Source organism: Ambystoma mexicanum, chromosome 1q, assembly GCF_040938575.1.
Source record: "Ambystoma mexicanum isolate Mex_15411 chromosome 1q, UKY_AmexF1_1, whole genome shotgun sequence".
Taxonomy (NCBI): Eukaryota; Metazoa; Chordata; class Amphibia; order Caudata; family Ambystomatidae; genus Ambystoma; species Ambystoma mexicanum.
In genome coordinates this window covers 307,914,227-307,932,539 of record NC_090922.1, presented here as the reverse complement: position 1 = coordinate 307,932,539, position 18,313 = coordinate 307,914,227, and the positions used below count along the sequence as shown (strand labels likewise).

Genomic DNA, 18,313 nt, shown 5'->3' with positions numbered 1-18,313 from the left:
TCCTTTGCTGTACACAGGGTCTTAGATCATCTCACAATACAGCGCCACAATTCGGAATATGAAACTGTGGTTTAAAAGCAAACGGCAAGATTGTACATTTGGCAAAGTACATTTATTCGACATCAAATGTTTAGAGAATATTCTGCGATTTGCATTTTTCTTTGCTCTCGATCCAAAATAGTTCGTCTTGAGGCAAGCGATGTTCGTGTGCAGTACACAGGGTGTTGGTTTACGATAAAATAAGCTCTTCGGTCGCACTGATAATCGCATGGCTGTTCCAACAACGAGGCACTAGGCCACCACAACGGTCTGTATGTTGCATCTAGCCGTTAGTACCGCGTAAGGGCATACTTGTACTTGGCGATCGTCCCATAAAATGGTCAGGGTGCTAACGTTGTTCACGCGGAGAAGCAACTGGCGGTTGAAAAAGCCATCCGCCGGTGTCTGGTACTCGTGACACATGCAGTAATGCATGATGTACCTGTTTGAAAAACATAAAAAATGAAATTAGTCTCACCATCAGATCTTTATTAAAATTATTCATTTTATTTATTAGGTTGGGAAATTATTTCATAGCTAGGACAGTGCAACTGAGTATTATACATCAAGGGGTGGCTGTAGGATACTGAGACAGTCCCCCAGTGCAGGGGTTGACAGGGAGGCAGTGCAGGTGGAGAGTGGAAGGGCCCAGGACCGAGGTTGCAGACAGTGGACCAGTTGTAGCAGGGGAGAGGGAGAGAGAAAGCACAAGCAAAGAGGAAGGTTTTGAGGTGCTTCCGTAAAAGGAGATGGTTCTCCTCAAGATAGTGGCGGTACAAAACAATATGCCACATAGAACGAACAAGTACAACTTAACCCGTCTTTAAAGCTACTGTATAGTAATTAAATTGCGGTATAAACTCATCTAAAGAGTTACTTACATTATATTTGCATGTTCCATTGTGTCTGTGCGTAGGGCAGCCCCGAAATACCACTCCTTCTATGCCGATGTTATTTCTTCTAATGAACGAACATGAAATGGCTTCATTATCGTTTTTTACGTTATTGCCCCATACCCCCAAAAAGAAGTCTTTCGGGATGGTCCCGGCCTGTCAAGGTCAAATAACATTACAACCTTATACTGAGTCGTGGGCCATTCCGGCACCCGAGCAAAAAATCAAAGCAGCTGACCTTCACTTTGAACGAGCGCACATTCCTATTTAGCAACATTCAGTGTAAGGCCATCTCACAGGACTTGAAATTTACACTCCATTTTTGCATTTTGTCTGCGTGCTTTGCAGCCCCAGAGAACCATAAATATGGAGACATTCTATATTTTTTGAAAAATGATTTATAATACTGTTTGGTTTAATTTTATGCGCAGATGAACAAGGTTGGATAGACACATTGCATGTACACTGAGCAATCACTTTAATTTACACATTACATAGATACACATATTCAATGGGCCTGCGACATGAGGAGACTCGAGAGAACAGACAATCAAATTACAATCATTTAAACCGTGATGTGTATTTCTCAATGAGCTCTTCTTTAGGTGGACATGGAACAGAGGCAATGTTGGGTGGCAATGCAGTTGTCCCCTGCACAGGTTCGTTCACAACTCCATTTATGTGCCTATCTAGGACGTCAACAATAAGTCTCTCAGTAAACTCATATTGCATATCCTCAAACACTGGTTTGATCACCCATTGTTTACTTCTTTTAGTGAAGGCCTTATTGTAGCGAAGCGTCCCTAAAGTTCCGGTCGTCCTACTTTGTTGACGTCCAACATTATGGTTATGTGCCAAGACCGCTAGAAGAGTCCGATTTATCATGCCCTCCATGCCAAAATGCAATCGTTTTGGCCTGTACTTTAGGCACATATTGTGGAACACCTCCAAATCTCCTGTGTGGCAGAATTCCGTGAGTCCCCTCAAATCTCTTGTTATAGTTTTATCAAATACAATCTTTTCAATGGCTTTGTGAGTGGGTGATGAAGGAATCAACCACTTCTTCTTCCGTGCCTCCTCTGTGGACAAATGGCCATGTTCACAATTGTGGAAATGTTGGTTTGTGTTCCAACGGTGAACGTTTGTGCAGTGTAGCATTACTGACCGCCATTTTTCCAGTAGAATTTCCAACGACCCTCCACATGTTTTTGAGCTCCACCAAAGATGGTTGCTGATTGACTTGGACCACTGTGAAATACCTTGCGTTTCTTTTTTTTTACCTGCAGCAGACATTTTTTTATTGATTGTTTTTGCAAGATGCCAAACGTCAAATTGGTGATTTATATTTTTGTACTCTTCTCTCATTGTCTTGCCAATTGAAACGTGTCTGTCCGTGGCTATCAGGTCGATCACCATTCCCCGCGATTGTAGTTCTTGCAATGATGCTACAAAGCCAACTTTCTCCATGGCCACTGAGGATGTACTTTGTGACACCTGCACGACCACCGAACTCACAATTTTCTTACTTTCCATGTCCTGAAAGTGGTAGGTGCAGTACTTGGCTGAAAATCCTGGGCTGTCGCACTGTCCATCACCGGCTAGCCTGAACCGTTTGCCCGCGAATGTACTATCAATAGACATTTTTTCCATTCTCCAAGCTTCGCTAATGGCTGGAAATAGATAATCGGTTTGGTATTTGTAGAACTGAGTTTTCGCAATGAAATGGATTCCCACAAACTGAAAGAAAGACTCTAACTTTTTAAAACTTGAACCACTAAAAAGTGCAGCCGCTGCACAAAGTAGATTGCCTGCTGGCAGTTGCCCCAGCATGGGTTGTGCAGACCATGAGAAAGGATGATATTTTGTACAGGTGGCATGTATTTTAAGGTTAGTGCCTCGAATTGCACGAGTCACATTAATCAATGGCTCCCCACATACTTCCCCACCAACCGAATGCCCACATTTCATCCGAATAATAATATCAATCAAACAACTATCGAATACAATGAATTTGGCCTCTTTCCTTATACTGTCACTCTGCATCCCAGCTGGTTCGGCCTGTAACGTTGAGGACATGTCACTCACATGAAAGGTAGAATCTCTGATATCGTCTTCCGCTATGTTCAGTGATATTGATGGTGTTTCATTGTCGTCCACTTCATTCTCTTCCATTGCAACATCTGTTCCTTCTCCGGTGATGGGTGAATAAAACAATTTCTTCAACTTTCTCGCGGTCTTAGTTTTTGCGGGTGTGGATTCTGTGAATTGATCTCCGACTGCATCCGAACTACCAGGAGGACATTCACTATCAATGGCTGGTGGTGGTATAGCTCCGTTGTCAATCACTTCATATTCTTCCCATTGGCACGATGCATCTCCAGTCTCAAGTCCCTGCCAAAAGGTTTGACAAGCAACATCTCTCGTTCGCTTCACTGTCTGTGTAGATCTAGTTCGTACACCCACTCGCAACTAGAGGACAGATTGGAAAAGGGATGTTCAGTTTAAACACAATTTACAGTATTGAACTAATAACAGTGAAAAACAATATATTATAGTGACCAGGACACTAACCTTCTTTTGCTTTCTTTTCTTTGAAACTTTCTTGCCTCGAACTTCAACATCCGGACGCTGTTGCTCCGACTCGTGTGTGCATGTCTCCACTTCCTCTTGCGCTGCAACGACTATATTTTCATGATAAGCACATCCATCACGCACTGACGCTCCATCGACTCCCTGAAACATAGAACTTTCATTAGTATGTATAATAATATTGAAAACACAAAATGTACTTGGGGACCAATACCCACGTACATCTCAATAGCAAAACACGAATGAACGCTTTGTGTAGAACATTCAAACGACAATTATTCACGCATAGTTGATCTAGTTAGATGGAACTGTCAAGATCGATACCTCGGGCTCCTCATAGACTTCCATTGATGATATTATTGAAGATGATGCTTCAGTAACTCCCTGAAACAGATTAATTGCATTAGTATGGCTTTCTATTTTGTTAAAAAGAACATAAACTTTGTGCAGGCGTCAACAGCTCATCTAAATAGACCTGCACAAATGATCAGTTGTCTAAAATAAATAATGGATATGTAAATATGATTCGATTTGCTCGATCGTTGGAAGTGTCACCACCCAGAGATCTGCATCAACTACTAGGGGTGATGTTCTTGTAGAAGAAGCTCCGTCATCTCCCTGAAACATAGTACTTGCGTTAATAAAGAAGGAAGTATAGCGGATGTAATCACGTCATATGATTTTGCTTGATCGAACTGTCAGTATCCATACCTCGAAATGCATAAGAACATCAAGGGACGATGTAACTGCGGTGCACACTTCTGCAAGCTGTTGCGCCGACCCGTAACTGCATGCTCCCCCTTCTTCTTGGACTAATGCTCCATCGACTCCCTGAAACATAGGACTTTCATTAGTAATGAACACAATATTGAAAAAAGAAGACACATAGGAGGGCGACGACAGAAGGACATATCAATGGCTAAAAACGAAAGAAACATTGTGTGTAACAATCACGCTACAAGAATGCAAGATCTGATGATCTCCATCGATGGAACTGTCCGGAAACGTACCTCGAGCATCTGAGTGACATCAACGGTTGTCGTCAATACGTTGGACTCCTCAGCATCTCCCTGAAAGACAGTACTTGCATTATTTTGGATAACAATAATTATAACTGAAAACAAAGACTAGAGGACGAGTTCAAGGGTGTACCATTAGGTAAAATAATTACACAATAAATTAAAACTATTGATTTACATGCCTAAAACAAGTCAGTGGCAGAATAGCCAAGTAAGATTACCCGATAGGCGCTTGAAGTGGCTGATGACTGCAATAACGACACGGATGGAGAATCTTCCGCCTTCATATTGAGTGGATACATAAATGGGGAAATTATTGTTAGCTAATGCTACACACTACCGCAAGGCCGAGAGATAAATACATAAACTTGACTCACCAGTGGAGGGATGTGGACGAATAGAGTGGGAATAGCGGTTGAGAGCAATTTTCGCCTTGCTCGCGGTGTGTTCTTCTTTATTAGCAATGATGTGGAGTACATGTCTGAGCTAAAGTGCCTGCTGCAGATGCGGTATCGATCACCCCTCTTGTCCGCAAAGACTTCTAGGACTCTACTTTCAAGCTCAGACGGTGGATATCCGCAATATCGGACCCATTCTCTTATCTGATCTATTGTCTTAGGGAAAACATGCATTATAGTACCTTCAGATTTATTATGGGTCTTCGAAGGGCAACCGCCAATGGAACAGGCAGGCATTGTGGAAAGTTCTGAAAAGTAAAGATCAACAATTCTCTATGAATACCAATGTAAACTCAGAACATGTGACTAGTTCATTGCATGTACTGTCTTGAACGAAAAGAAATTGGACGCAAAATGATTATGGTACATGGCCTTACCTTGACGAACAAACAGTTAGATGCAGGGATCAGAGTAGTTTCTTGTCGTAGAACAGGGAGCAGTTCACAGGTTGCAAACTGACGAGTTTCCTCGAAGTGGTCACGGAAGTTCACAGAGACGAAGAGCAGATAACCAGCACCTTCACGGGTTGACTAGCAAAGCGCAAAGAAGTTCTCATTAGAAATATGAAGTGGGTTATAAAGAATTCGAAACAGGGGTGTGTTTGTGAATGAATGACGTGTATATGTCGTGGCATTATGCGGTTTGCAGGGTGGCGTCCAGCGTGAGGGGGGATGCTTGGCAGGAGACACGGGGTCTGGAGGTAGACATGGGAACAACAACCCATGCTCTATAGACCACCTTGAAGTGTACATGGTCTTTGGCACCTCTTGGCCTTTATCGCTCCCTGACAGCTCCACTTGCCAGCACAAGTACCCCGGTGCGAACTGCCTTTGATAGGGCGGGGGGTGGATTGGGGCGGTGGTCGTGCAGACAAGACACAGGAAGACTCGTGAATGGAGACACACTTATGTGGATTGCAGGGGGGCGTCCAGCGTGAGGGGGGATGCTTGGCAGGAGACACGGGGTCTTGAGGTAGACATGGGAACAACAACCCATGCTCTATAGACCACTTTGAAGTGTACATGGTCTTTGGCACCTCTTGGCCTTTATCGCTCCCTGACAGCTCCACTTGCCAGCACAAGTACCCCGGTGCGAACTGCCTTTGATAGGGTGGGGGGTGGATTGGGGCGGTGGTCGTGCAGACAAGACACAGGAAGACTCGTGAATGGAGACACACTTATGTGGATTGCAGGGGGGCGTCCAGCGTGAGGGGGGATGCTTGGCAGGAGACACGGGGTCTTGAGGTAGACATGGGAACAACAACCCATGCTCTATAGACCACTTTGAAGTGTACATGGTCTTTGGCACCTCTTGGCCTTTATCGCTCCCTGACAGCTCCACTTGCCAGCACAAGTACCCCGGTGCGAACTGCCTTTGATAGGGCGGGGGGGTGGATTGGGGCGGTGGTCGTGCAGACAAGACTCGTTTGCCGCAGGGCCTCACCAAGGAGAGGCCATCTAACTGCATGTAAGAGGCAGGCTGCAGGATCTAGTACATGGAAGGCAGGGGGGTGAGTTTATAAATACCTCACCCTCCCAGGAGAATATATGGGTGCAGTTCACCCTGGAGACCCTGGATGCCTAGGCAGTTAGTCAGCAGCAGGCTGGCCTGTGGTGGCAAGGCAGCACGGGCCAGAGGGGGTCATCTCTGTACCCGGTGCCCAAAAGGATGATTTATTATGATCAACCATATTGATTAGTTACCTATAACCATGTTTTGTATCAATAAAATCCAACGGCCTTTTATTGCCAACGCTTGAACAAAGTGGTGTGGTAAGTATTTTTGGGGGAGGAGGCAAGGCCGGGAGGCTTGATGCCAACCCGCAAAATAACATATGTATGTCTGCTGCATATGGGTTCAACGGTTATGTGGATTGAAGGTGGGCGGCCAGCGTGAGGGAGGATGCTGGCCGGAGACATGTGGTGTGACAAGACAAGGCACAGGAAGACTATTCAATGGAGACACACTAGATTCATTTAAAAAATCAAAACAACCATTGTTAAAATATATGTTGGGTTTTATTTTAGATCTTAATTTCAATAGAACATAAATAATAAACAGTACACATTGTAAAGTTCCGGTTGCAGCACATCCAGGGAAAATCCGCGGTATTGTCCACTGTCGCTGGGGAAATGTTGTCTAATGGCAAGTACCGCACAGGCAGGTATTACTCTCCGAACGCGGTGTCCGAGCCTCCCGTGAAGCCACCAAGTGAAGCAACGATAGGCCACCAGCCTGTACCACCTGTGAAAATGAAAGATGCAAACTGTATTAAAATGACAAAACTTTCTTATCACTGTCGATTCAGGTAAAAAATGTCATTCTGCTTTGAAAAAAATTCTATCTAGAAAATGCACAATATGGAACCAATTTACATGCGTTCGAATGATATGTAGATGTAATTTTATATGTGGGAGACGACCATGAAATAGTAGTGGCATCACTGACATCACAACTAGAGTATACTTACTCGTTACTCGGATTACGCGGACGAACAGTGCCGCGAAGTTCGTGCATAAGCACCATCATCATCCTCAACACGGTCCGTGAGAGGCAGGCTTCCCTGAACTCTGGCAGCTCGGTGATGCATTGCGGACTTGGCTCGCCTTCCGAAATGTAGGCCAAGCACCCGGAATTTTCACGGCAGCAGCAGTTCTCCTCCTCAGTTGGCATTAGCTCGCACCGATTGCATGTGCACCAGGTGGAGACGCCGTCCATGCGACATGGTCCAGGCTCTTCATCCGTTGACTGGTCCTCCCAACTGCCGTCCGAATCCCCATCGTTTTCGCGTGCTTGCCTTTCCAGTAGTTCTTCCTCGGTGTACTCGGGCTCGTACATATACGGCATTATTGTAGCCATTGTGTGGTAAAGAAAGTAAAATAATTTACAGAGATGGTACAGGTGTTCACAAGGCCTAGAAGCGGCGAAGGTAGCTGACCAGAGCACAGAAACGAGTCACAGAATACTCAAAGTAACACAGCGAGAGTAATGGAATCGAAAATCTGCTGCTGTGTGTTGTGAAACGGTGTGTTTATACTTATTGAGGAAAGAGGCGTCCTGCCATTTCCATGGCGACACTTCATTAGCTGAGGCGCAGCGATTGTTGACACGAAACGTGCTTTGGCGTTGGGAAATGGGCGGTACGCGTCTGCTGATGTCAGGCTCAGGGGCGGGGGATTTGATTTAGTGCCGCAAAAGCAGGTGAGCCAGGGCGATGCGGCAAGTGATAGGATTATCAGAAAATGGCGGCTGATTTCGAGTGTGTTAATGGACGAAAAGTCGGGTATGGTCCATAGGAAAGTTTTCTACGATCTACCGATTTATGCTTAAAAACACATGGCCGAACCGTAGGGACAATAAAAAAAATGTCCCGGAACTATCCTTTAATGAGGATAAAATTAGCATACTTGATGATAACATTTTACAAGATACTTTTTAAACATCCAAACGAGTCTTTGTCCTATGAATGGCATGTTTTATGTTATAATGTTATTGCATTTTAATGGTGTTTTGAAAATGGTATTGTTTGATAAAAATGTCTAAGGTTTTTTTGAAAGCATGGACACAAATAAATTAAATAAAAATGTTTACTTATTGTTATTGTTATTTTGCACTTATATAGCGCCTTATATACCATTGGTATGGTCTGAAGGCGCTGGTAGGTTGAACGCCCTTGGGAACCGAAGTTCAGATCAGTAGAGAGAGTAGGGAGAGTCAAAAGGTGCGTGTGAGCACCGGATATGTGTGCAGCTTGTGCGGTACACGTGTAATAGCTGCTTCTTATCGGTAGGTGTGGTGGTTGAGAGATCAGGAGAATGTGTTCGTTCTGGCAGGATTTATCCGGAACGGATGTGGCTGCGTTAGGCCTGAGGAAAACGCCTGGCTGGGGGTGTGGGACCAGCAGTGTTTACATAGAATGATGTGTAGTAAGCGGTGGATGTTCGTATGAGAACAGTTATACCGAATGGTGTCATAGTATCTCTGTGTTCTAGTTGAGTGGTGATGTAAGGAGAGAGTAAGCGTGGGGTGTGGTGTGATGGGTTATATGCTCTTTCAGTGTGCAACTTCTAAATGCAATTTTCCCAGAGAGGGAACTGGGCGAACTTCTAAGTACAATTTTCCATACAGAGTCTTGGTTTTAGGGAAAGAGCCAGGTTTTCAGAAGTTTGCGGAAAGCTGTTAGCTCCTCGGTTAGCCTGATGTGGGGTGGGAGAGAGTTCCACAGGGTTGGGGCTAGGGCTGAGAATGATGCTCCGCCTAACCTGACTGAGTTTGTCTTAGGAATTACTAGGAGGCCGGCTGTGCTTGATCTGAGGGTGCGAGTGGGGTGATAAGCTATTAGTTTTTCTTGAAGATATTGTGGGCCAGTTTTATGTACTGCTCGATGGGTGAGGCATAGGGTTTTGAATGCTACCCTACGGGCTACTGGAAGCCAGTGGAGTGTCTTGAGGGCTGGGGATACGTGGTCTCTTGGACCAAGCGCAAGTAGCACTTTGGCCGCCGCGTTTTGTGCTCTTTGAAGTTTGTTCATTTGGTGGGCATGGATTCCGAGGTATAGGGGGTTGCCGTAGTCCAGCCGTGAGATGACGATTGATTGTACCGCAGAGACTCTGTTAGGAAATGATAGATATGGAAAGATGCGCCTAAGGTTTTTAAGGTGGTAGTGGCAGGACTTTGAGACATTGTTGACTTGGCGAGAGAGTGTTAGGTCAGAGTCTAGGGTGCATCCAAGATTTTTCACTGTGTTGGAGGGTATCGGTGAGTTGCCCATGGCGGATGGCCAGGGCAGAGGGTGCGGGAGATCTTGGTTGCCGCACACCATGATTTCTGTTTTGGAGGGGTTTAACAGGAGGTGGTTTTGGGTCATCCAGCGTTCAATGTTAAGGAGGCAGGATGCCAGGTCAGGTTGTGCGTTAGGATTCGTGTTCAAGAATTTTAGAATCAGTTGTGTGTCATCGGCGTAGTTGTAACATAGGATGTTGTGTGCACGAATTATCGGTGGGAGGGTGGTCAGGTAGAGATTGAAGAGGAGGGCAGATAGACACGCTCCTTGTGGGACTCCTGTGTCAACTGGTCGGGCTTGGGAGGTAAAGTTGGAGAGTGTCGTTATTTGGTGCCTGTCCTTGAGGAATGAGGCTATCCATTTGAGGGCGGTTCCACGTATTCCTAGGGAGTGGAGGCGATCAAGGAGTATTGAGTGATTGATCGTGTCAAAGGCGGCTGATAGGTCGAGAAGGATTAGTGCGGCGCAACCCGCGGAGTCAGCAGTCATTTTAAGGTCGTCCCAGATAGAGGTTAGGGTGGTTTCAGTTCCGTGACAGGTTCTGAAGCCTGATTGGGCGGGGTCTAGGAGTTTGTTGGCTTCAACAAAGGCGTTAAGTTGAGAGTAGGCGGTTCGGTCAATGAGTTTGGCGAGGAACCTGGTGTTTGATATGGGGCGGTAGTTTTTGGGCTCGAGCGGGTCGAGCGAGGGTTTTTTGATCAGGGGTTTGACGTGCGCCAATTTGAATGCGTCTGGAAAGGTACCGGAGGAGAGGGAAGCATTTATGATAGATCTTGCGTGTTCTCCTGCACAGGTGGAGGCAAAGATTTCTTTAAGGGTAGTGGCAGGGCATGGGTCCAATGGTGATCCGGATGGTTTGCGGGCAGATAGGAGTTTGAGAAACTGTTCTGTTGTTAATGGACTGAAGGAGTCGAACGTTGGTTGCGTGGAGGTTGTAGCTGATGGGTTGGGTGGTAAGGGCTGAGGATTGTCTAGTGGCTGTAAGAGTGCTAGTTTGGAGGTTAGAGTATTTGTCCTTTCTATAGCAGTGGAGTAGAAGTGGAGGGAGAGTGAGTCACAGAGTGATTGCGATGCGGTCGGGATGGTTGTGTTACAAGCTGGGTTGGTGAATTCGGAGATAATTTTGTGGAGTTCTTTGCTTGGGTTTTTGCAGTTTAGGAATCGGGAGTTGTAGTGGGCCTTTTTTGTTTTCCGGATTTCGGCTTTGTACCGATACAGGTGTCAGGCTAAGGTGGTCCTGCTCTCATGGGTTTTCTCTTTATGCCATTTGCGTTCTAGGTGTTTGTATAGTCGTTTAGTGGTCTTCAGCTCAGGAGTGAACCATCTGGGGAAAGGGCCACGGCGGATTGATGGTTTGCAGGGGGGGGTGAGGCGCATCAGAGATGCGCTAAGCCATGAATCAAGGGCCTCAGGGGTGAGATGGTTGTTGAGAGGGCAGGATGGTGTTGAAATATTAAGAGGACTGTGGGACAAGAATGTTCAACTCTAGATAATCTTTTGAACGAGTGCCATAGCGTCTTCGGTTTTGAGGGAATATTTCTAATGGGCGATTTAAGCTTCCCTGATTTCTGACTTTATCGGTATAATCTGTGAGTAGCCGGTCTCACCAGCGTGGCTTCAGGTAGGCGGAAGTTATGCAGTTTTGGTTCCTTCTTAAACTGAATGCCAATATGCCTAGAGATATGCTGAGTCGAATGACATGGTGTATGGGTTTTAGTATGGCAATTTTAGATTATATTTTAGCTTCAGAATGAGTGATCATGTCCACTTATCATTAATTTACAAGAGGCATGTCACCTCCACGTTTGTGAGGGTCCTAGTGATATCATTGCTTCTTCTCAAAAACAAAAAACCCCCAAAAATCGCACATTTTGGTCTAATGCTATGATTTATTACAAGTTTGGCGGTGTGAGAAAAAAGTTGCTGTAATTCCGTTACTGACACTTTTCATGCAGAATTACTGTATGATAAATGTGCTGATTTTAGGAGGAAAAGTGGTGGATTTATCTCCAGCTTGTTGCTGGAGGCAAATCCTCTACATCACCTCCCAAAAACACCAGATTTACCACTTGGCAAATACGCCAACAATCCCCATTTAGTACTATGGACTCCAAAAATGGGGAATTACCACTGCTTGTAATTCCGTGGGAACTCCACAGGACCAAGTGGGGGGTGACAGTAATTGAGTTTGTCTGCATTTCAGCAATTTACTCGCTGTATACCGCCGAACTTGTAATGAGGCCATTAATATGCTCTTGTGTTTTGGTTTTTGGGAATCTTTTACCATATGTTGAAGTGTTTGAGATAGATAATTTACCAAAGGCCGTTGGATCTGAGATTACCTGTAGTAAACTACTGGCTAACCTCCCCCCCTACTGGCAAGAGGAATTTTGCTAGGTTACATCTTTATGATGGAGTTGTGCAAGTAAAAAAGTTGACTTTGAGACAATCCATCAGATTTATTAAACAAGATCCTTCTCTATCAGAAGAATATCGAGCTGATAACGTGGTTAATCCGAACAGGACACCCAAGTGAATTACATCCTAATCGGGAAGATATGAAATCGGCCAAGCAGACTGGGAGATAGTTACAATTTAATTAAGTACTTCTGAAGCAGAGCTAATCAAATCAAGAGAGAAACCTGAATATTTAAATCCTATGCCATACCTTGATCTAACTGAGTGGCACAGGAATGTGACTCATGCTCATGCCTTGAGAAAGACGATCATGCCTTGAGAAAGACGATCTGTCGAAAAACACGTGTCGGCTGAAAATATTGGAAGAATCGCAATAAAAACTATTTGATGAATCTATTACTAAAAATCAACAATTCATCTGAGTTGATGAAGCGCATGTAATTAGTAGTTGTTGTTCATATTGTTATTTGAGGTAGGGTTATAACCTCAGGATATTGGTCCTGCAGCATATCTTCACAACAATTTTGAGGGTTTAGCGCACAGCTACATCGGTCTACACCCGCGTATTTCTCCTTCTCTATCTGAGCTTGATAAAATTGCCCATGTAAAATGTTTAAACAATATAGAAACTGTTCGAAATATTATCGTTTGCATCTGGATATTGCCGACAGCCAAATTATGTTAACTATTGCTGATAAATGTAATCCTTGCATTTTTTCAAGTTGTGGCCATACTTTGTCATGACCTATGGGTCAACAACTTCTGCTTCAGATAATGTGATCTCTTAAGCTTCATGGAATAGCTTCTTCATTGAGAAGTTTGGACGCCCAAGTATCACCAAAATTAACTTCAACTAGGCCTGCCTTGGCTGCTGGAAAGATCTTTTACATCAATGGATATTGAACATTTGATAAAAAAAGTCAAAAATCATCTCATGCAATGGGGTCAGATGGTCTCCCCAATTTAGTACTGAAAAATAATCCTTTACTTTGGTCCAATATTTTGCACAAATTGTACTCCATTTACTGCACTTATGGGGGCTTTGCTGCAGTCTTGGAGATCATGTTTATAATGCCAACATATAAAAGGGTGACCTTAATGATCCTGGCAATTAACAGCCCATTGTTCTGCTTGATGCCTCTTCAAAACGTTGTTATTGTAAGAGCTCAATTCTTGGGCTTATTCTGTTGGTAGATCCTCGAAATTCCAAAAGGATTTTCTGGAAAAAAGCAGGACCTCTTTAAATGGTCTAATAATTCAGCTATTGCACCAATAGTCACGTGGTAAAGATCAGCCACCTCTTTTTTTGGCCTGCACTGACGTAGCTAGTGCCTTCGACTATGTTCATCGTCCCAGTCTGTGGAATAAAATATATAACTGGGTTTTTTACCGGGCATTTTGTTAAAGTTACTGGATGAACTTCAGACTGTCAAATCTGTTCAAATTTGACTGAATATTACTGGGCATTTGGGTATTGCAGTAGATACCTTTCCTCTAGACCACTTGTTCTCATCTTTGTGCTTTTGCACAGGCACCGTTTGTGGGAATGCCTCTGCCATCTGTAAATGTGTAATTGTAAGTCATTTGCTTGAAACTGACATCCCTATTCAAATAAATACAAATAAATAAATCCAGATGCCCCCATGCCCTATCATTCCATTCACACCCAGATGCTACCAGCCTTTCCTCCAGAATACATCATGATGCTCCAGGCCACCCTACAGACCCACATGCCCTCATCCAGAACTACATGCCCTCATTCACGATGCAGATGCCCTAGTCCTACATGCCCCTATCCCTGCATTCACACCCAGATGCCTGCATCAATCCCTCCAGACCCACAATCCGCCATCCCTGCTGTCAGACCTACATGCCCCACATGCTCCCATTCACACCCAGATGCCCTCATCCCTTAATCACACATAGATGCCCCATCCCTCTTTCCCTCCAGACCTGCACCAAGGTAGTACAGATTCACATGCCCCCAATCGACTGCATCCAAACCTTCATCCCCTGATTCACACCCAGGTGGCTCCATCTCTCGACTCACATGCAGATATTCCCACCCCTCTCTCCCTACAGACCCACATAAAGGTGCTCTAGCTCTCACTGCAGATCCACATGCCGCCATCCCTCTCCAGACCTAACAGCACCCATCCTTCTATTCACAACCAGATGCCCCATCTCTCAGTTCACATGCAGGTGACCTCATCCCGCTCTCCTTCCAGACCCACTGCTACAGATTCATATACCCCCATCCCTCTCTCCAGACCTACACACATGCCCATTCACACCCAGATGCCTCCAATCTATCCGTTCACCTGCAGATGCTCCATCCCTGTCTCCAGACCTACATGCCCCCACATCTTAATTCACTTTCAGATGTCCTCAGATCTCCCTCCATATCTACATTCCCCCACCCCGCCATTCGCAGATGTCCCCTGCCTTCCTTCACACCCAGATTCCCGATCCCTCTCTTCACACCCAGTTCCCCTGCCATCCCTCAAGACCCACATGCACCCACCCCTCCCCTCAGATCCCATGCTTCCATTCAAATGCAGATTTCCTGTCCATCTCTCCCTCTAGACCTGGGGTGCACAACATATGGCCCGCGGGCCATATGCGGCCCGCGGTATTGTGCTTTGCGGCCCCCTGAAGAACAGGACTTTCATAATGAAGTGCGGCCCACTTCAAGCAACAGAAAACAAAGCTGGCCGCACTTCATTATGAAAGTCTTTGAAGCCTGACATGTTGCTGGCATAGGCGAGGCGTCCCAGGAGGGGGGGGGTAATTGCCTTTCTAATTGATGGCCTGTTCCCCTCCTCCCAGACCTCTGGCAAAGAACTCTTTGCAAGGGCCTTAAAGGTGCTCCTTAGCCCAGCCATCATTCACGCCTAGCAGTCTCCATTTGCCCTGCCTGTGTTCTTTCATCTGGCCTGAAAGGGACGCCACAGGAAGCAATGGGCCATGAATATCACTGGGGTGGGGACTATCACTGATAAAAGCAGGCTATGTACATGGTGGGCACACTTTAGTTTACCAAATGTGCACCTTAAACTGGTAAAAAAAAAAAACAACAAGACATTTCCAAACTGAAACTTCTGGAATTTACATTCATTCGTGTCCTTTGAAATGTGTTTATTTTTTTTGTCTGTCACAAATACCCTGTTGTTTTTGTCCTTTGCTTTGTGTTTTTTCACAGGATACATTTCTAAAGCTGCTATATGCTTGTCAAGCTGCGTAATCACAAATAAATGCTTCTTTTGCACTGACAGCAGTTATCAGGAAATTAAACTGTGGGTTCATGGGTGCCAATTTTTGATTTTCACTGCGTGAGCAAAAATTCCCCCACCCTCACCATGAATATAAGCAAGCTACCAGCCCAACATATCCCCTGGCCGCATACATTTTATAGCACTTATTTTTATATGGAATTGCAAAGTCATAGGATTTGCAGCCAGTTTTAAATATATAACATCTTAGCAACAGTCACTCAACCTGCTGAGCTACCCCGGTAGCTTTCTTCTGTAGCACCTGTCTATGAGTGCATTAATGTATTCAAAAATCACTATTACCAACAGTGCAGTTCATGTACATGACTTCAAAGTCAACAGTATTTCATCTCCATCCACACTAGCCCTGTGCATACATTCTTTGACGGTGCACCAGTGGCACTTCTCCATAATGGGCAAGGTTGCACCAACCCACGGCTCTAGACAGAGAGGAAGGGAGAGGCTGTTCCAGAGTAGGGAGCCAGCCGAGGAAAGAGATCGGCCACCAGCTTGCTGTTTAGAGAAGTGCTTGACACGCAGAGAGTTGGCACTGGAGCAGCATAGAGATCTGGAGGGAGAGTATTTGGTGAGAGCCTATTGTAGACACCATGGTCCCCAGGCCCAGAAAGCCTTATGGATGATGCAGAGGGATTTGAATTTAATCCTTGCAGCAACCAGGAGCCAGTGGAGACATTTTAAGGCTGGAGAGATGTGGTCCCCGGGGTTGAGGCCAAGGATAAGTCTTGCAGCACATTGGATTTTATCCAGTGAGCCATGTAAAAAAGGGGCATTTTGCTTCCCCAACCTTGCATGGCCCATTGGGGATGCTGGCTGATGAACTGCATGTGTGTATGTTTGTTTGTTACTTGTATTGCGCACCAGACCCAGGGGTAACCAGGCGCATTTTTATAAGACAATTTACAGCTTAGTTACAGGAAAAACACATGGCAGAAAGAAACAACAAATATACAAAGAATATATATACACAATATACACAACAGGCAGGAGTGCTGGTGCACGCATTTTCAGTTCTACTTAAGCAGGCAGTAACTGCTAGGCAGTAGGTGTGTGCAAAATGCAGAAGTGGAGAGAGATGCAGGATAAGTCCATGTATGAGGGAGGGGCTCCTGCGCCTCCTACCACATACAAAGGGAGATGGGCTCTTACTCATCAGCGCTACGGCTCTTGGGTTCATGTGCACAAACCAGGAAGCGCTCTTTGCTTCTTTTTTATGCTACGCAGGAGCTGTAGTACTGGGAGGAACATCAGGACCAGGGCAGAAGGTACTTTAATTTAAATTGTGTATGTCATTGTTTGTGCTTGCGTTTTAAAATTATTCCCGGGGTGGTGGGGAGGAAGACCCTCTGCCGCCCCAACGCCTGTTGATTGGTTTGGGCTCTTTTGCTACGCTCCATCCCACTGGCATATTTGGGGGAAATATTTACACCCCTCCAATTTAGTACACAATTTTATCAACACTAGTGCTATAAAGCATGGTAATAAGCAGTATAGAATAAAAACTATATTGGTTATATTTTCTTTCCATGGCCTGTACACACCACGTTTGTATGATGCTTCAAATAAAAGTATTGTAAAGAGAACATTAATGTATTGCCCCGGTGACAAAGCAATGTTGATAGTGGATATTGAAGTCTTTTGTGGCAGTACTTCTGAAAGCAGAGGTGTTTTGTGGTGGCGTGTGGAGTCATGTAGTCATTAATGTGGGCAGATCACTCGTCAGCCACATCTTCACATCTCTTTTTCACCTGCAGGGCAGCCAGTTCTGTTAGGTTATTGCTGCTAGGCGTGCAGGGATGATTTTGTTCTCACACTATTGATAACATGTTGAAGCCCAGGGCCAAAATCAGTTTTACTTCTGGCTTGTTAATAAAGTGTACTACAGAATTGAAAGCACAAATAAGAATAAAGACAAGAAGTACACCTTAAATTGCCCATTTGTTCCCCCACATACTTACTATAAATTTCTGAGGGGTGGTCGTAAATTCACCACTTGCCCCGCCCAGCTACCCCACACAAACAATCTGGCCCCCGGTAGATAGCTTGTAAGGTACATTTGGCCCTCTGGCAAAACTAGTTGTGCACCCCCTGCTCTAGACCCACACCCAGATGCTCCAGATTCACATGTCCCCCTCCCTCCAGACCTACATGCACCCATCCTTCCATTCATAGCCTGATGTCCCCAACCTTTGATTCATGTGCAGTTTCCCCATCCCTCTCTCCAGACCCACCTGCCCTCCAGCCTTTGCTGCAGATTCACATTCCCCCGTCCCCATCTCTAGGCCTACATGTCGCCATTCTCCATTCAAACCCAGTTGCCCTCCTCCTTTGATTCACATGCTGATGTCCCATTCGTCTTCCTCCAGACCCACAAGCCCCCATCCTATCATTCACATTCATGCCACCATCCCAGCCTCCAGACCTACATGCCCCATCAATCCATTCACACCCAGATGCTGCCATCCTTCCCTCCGAACACATGCCCAGGTGTTCCAGATTCACATGCACCCACCCTCCACATGTCCCCATCACTCCCTCCTGAACCACGTCCATATGCCTCATACCTACCCACACCCCTACCTCCACACACCCACATGCCTTATCCGTCCCTGCACAGCCACATCCCCCCATGCCTCCCTCCAGACTTACACCAAGATGCCCGATTAGCCCACTCAGGCCAGTTTAACACTGCATTCGATTGTCCATCCACTGGTCCGTTCTTTGACCTCCGTATTACCTGTCACACTGAATAGAATAACTACGATGTTGAAATATAATTTTCGACCTGCTCCCTTTCCCCATCTGGTTGCCAGCACGAGGCGTT

General features: G+C 45.4%; 1 protein-coding gene across 1 annotated transcript in view; it reads left to right on the top strand.

The window, feature by feature from the left end:
• ZBTB45 (zinc finger and BTB domain containing 45) overlaps window positions 1-18,313 on the top strand; it is a 295,414-nt gene that overhangs the window by 199,321 nt on the left and 77,780 nt on the right. The gene's annotated exons all lie outside the window — the stretch shown is intronic.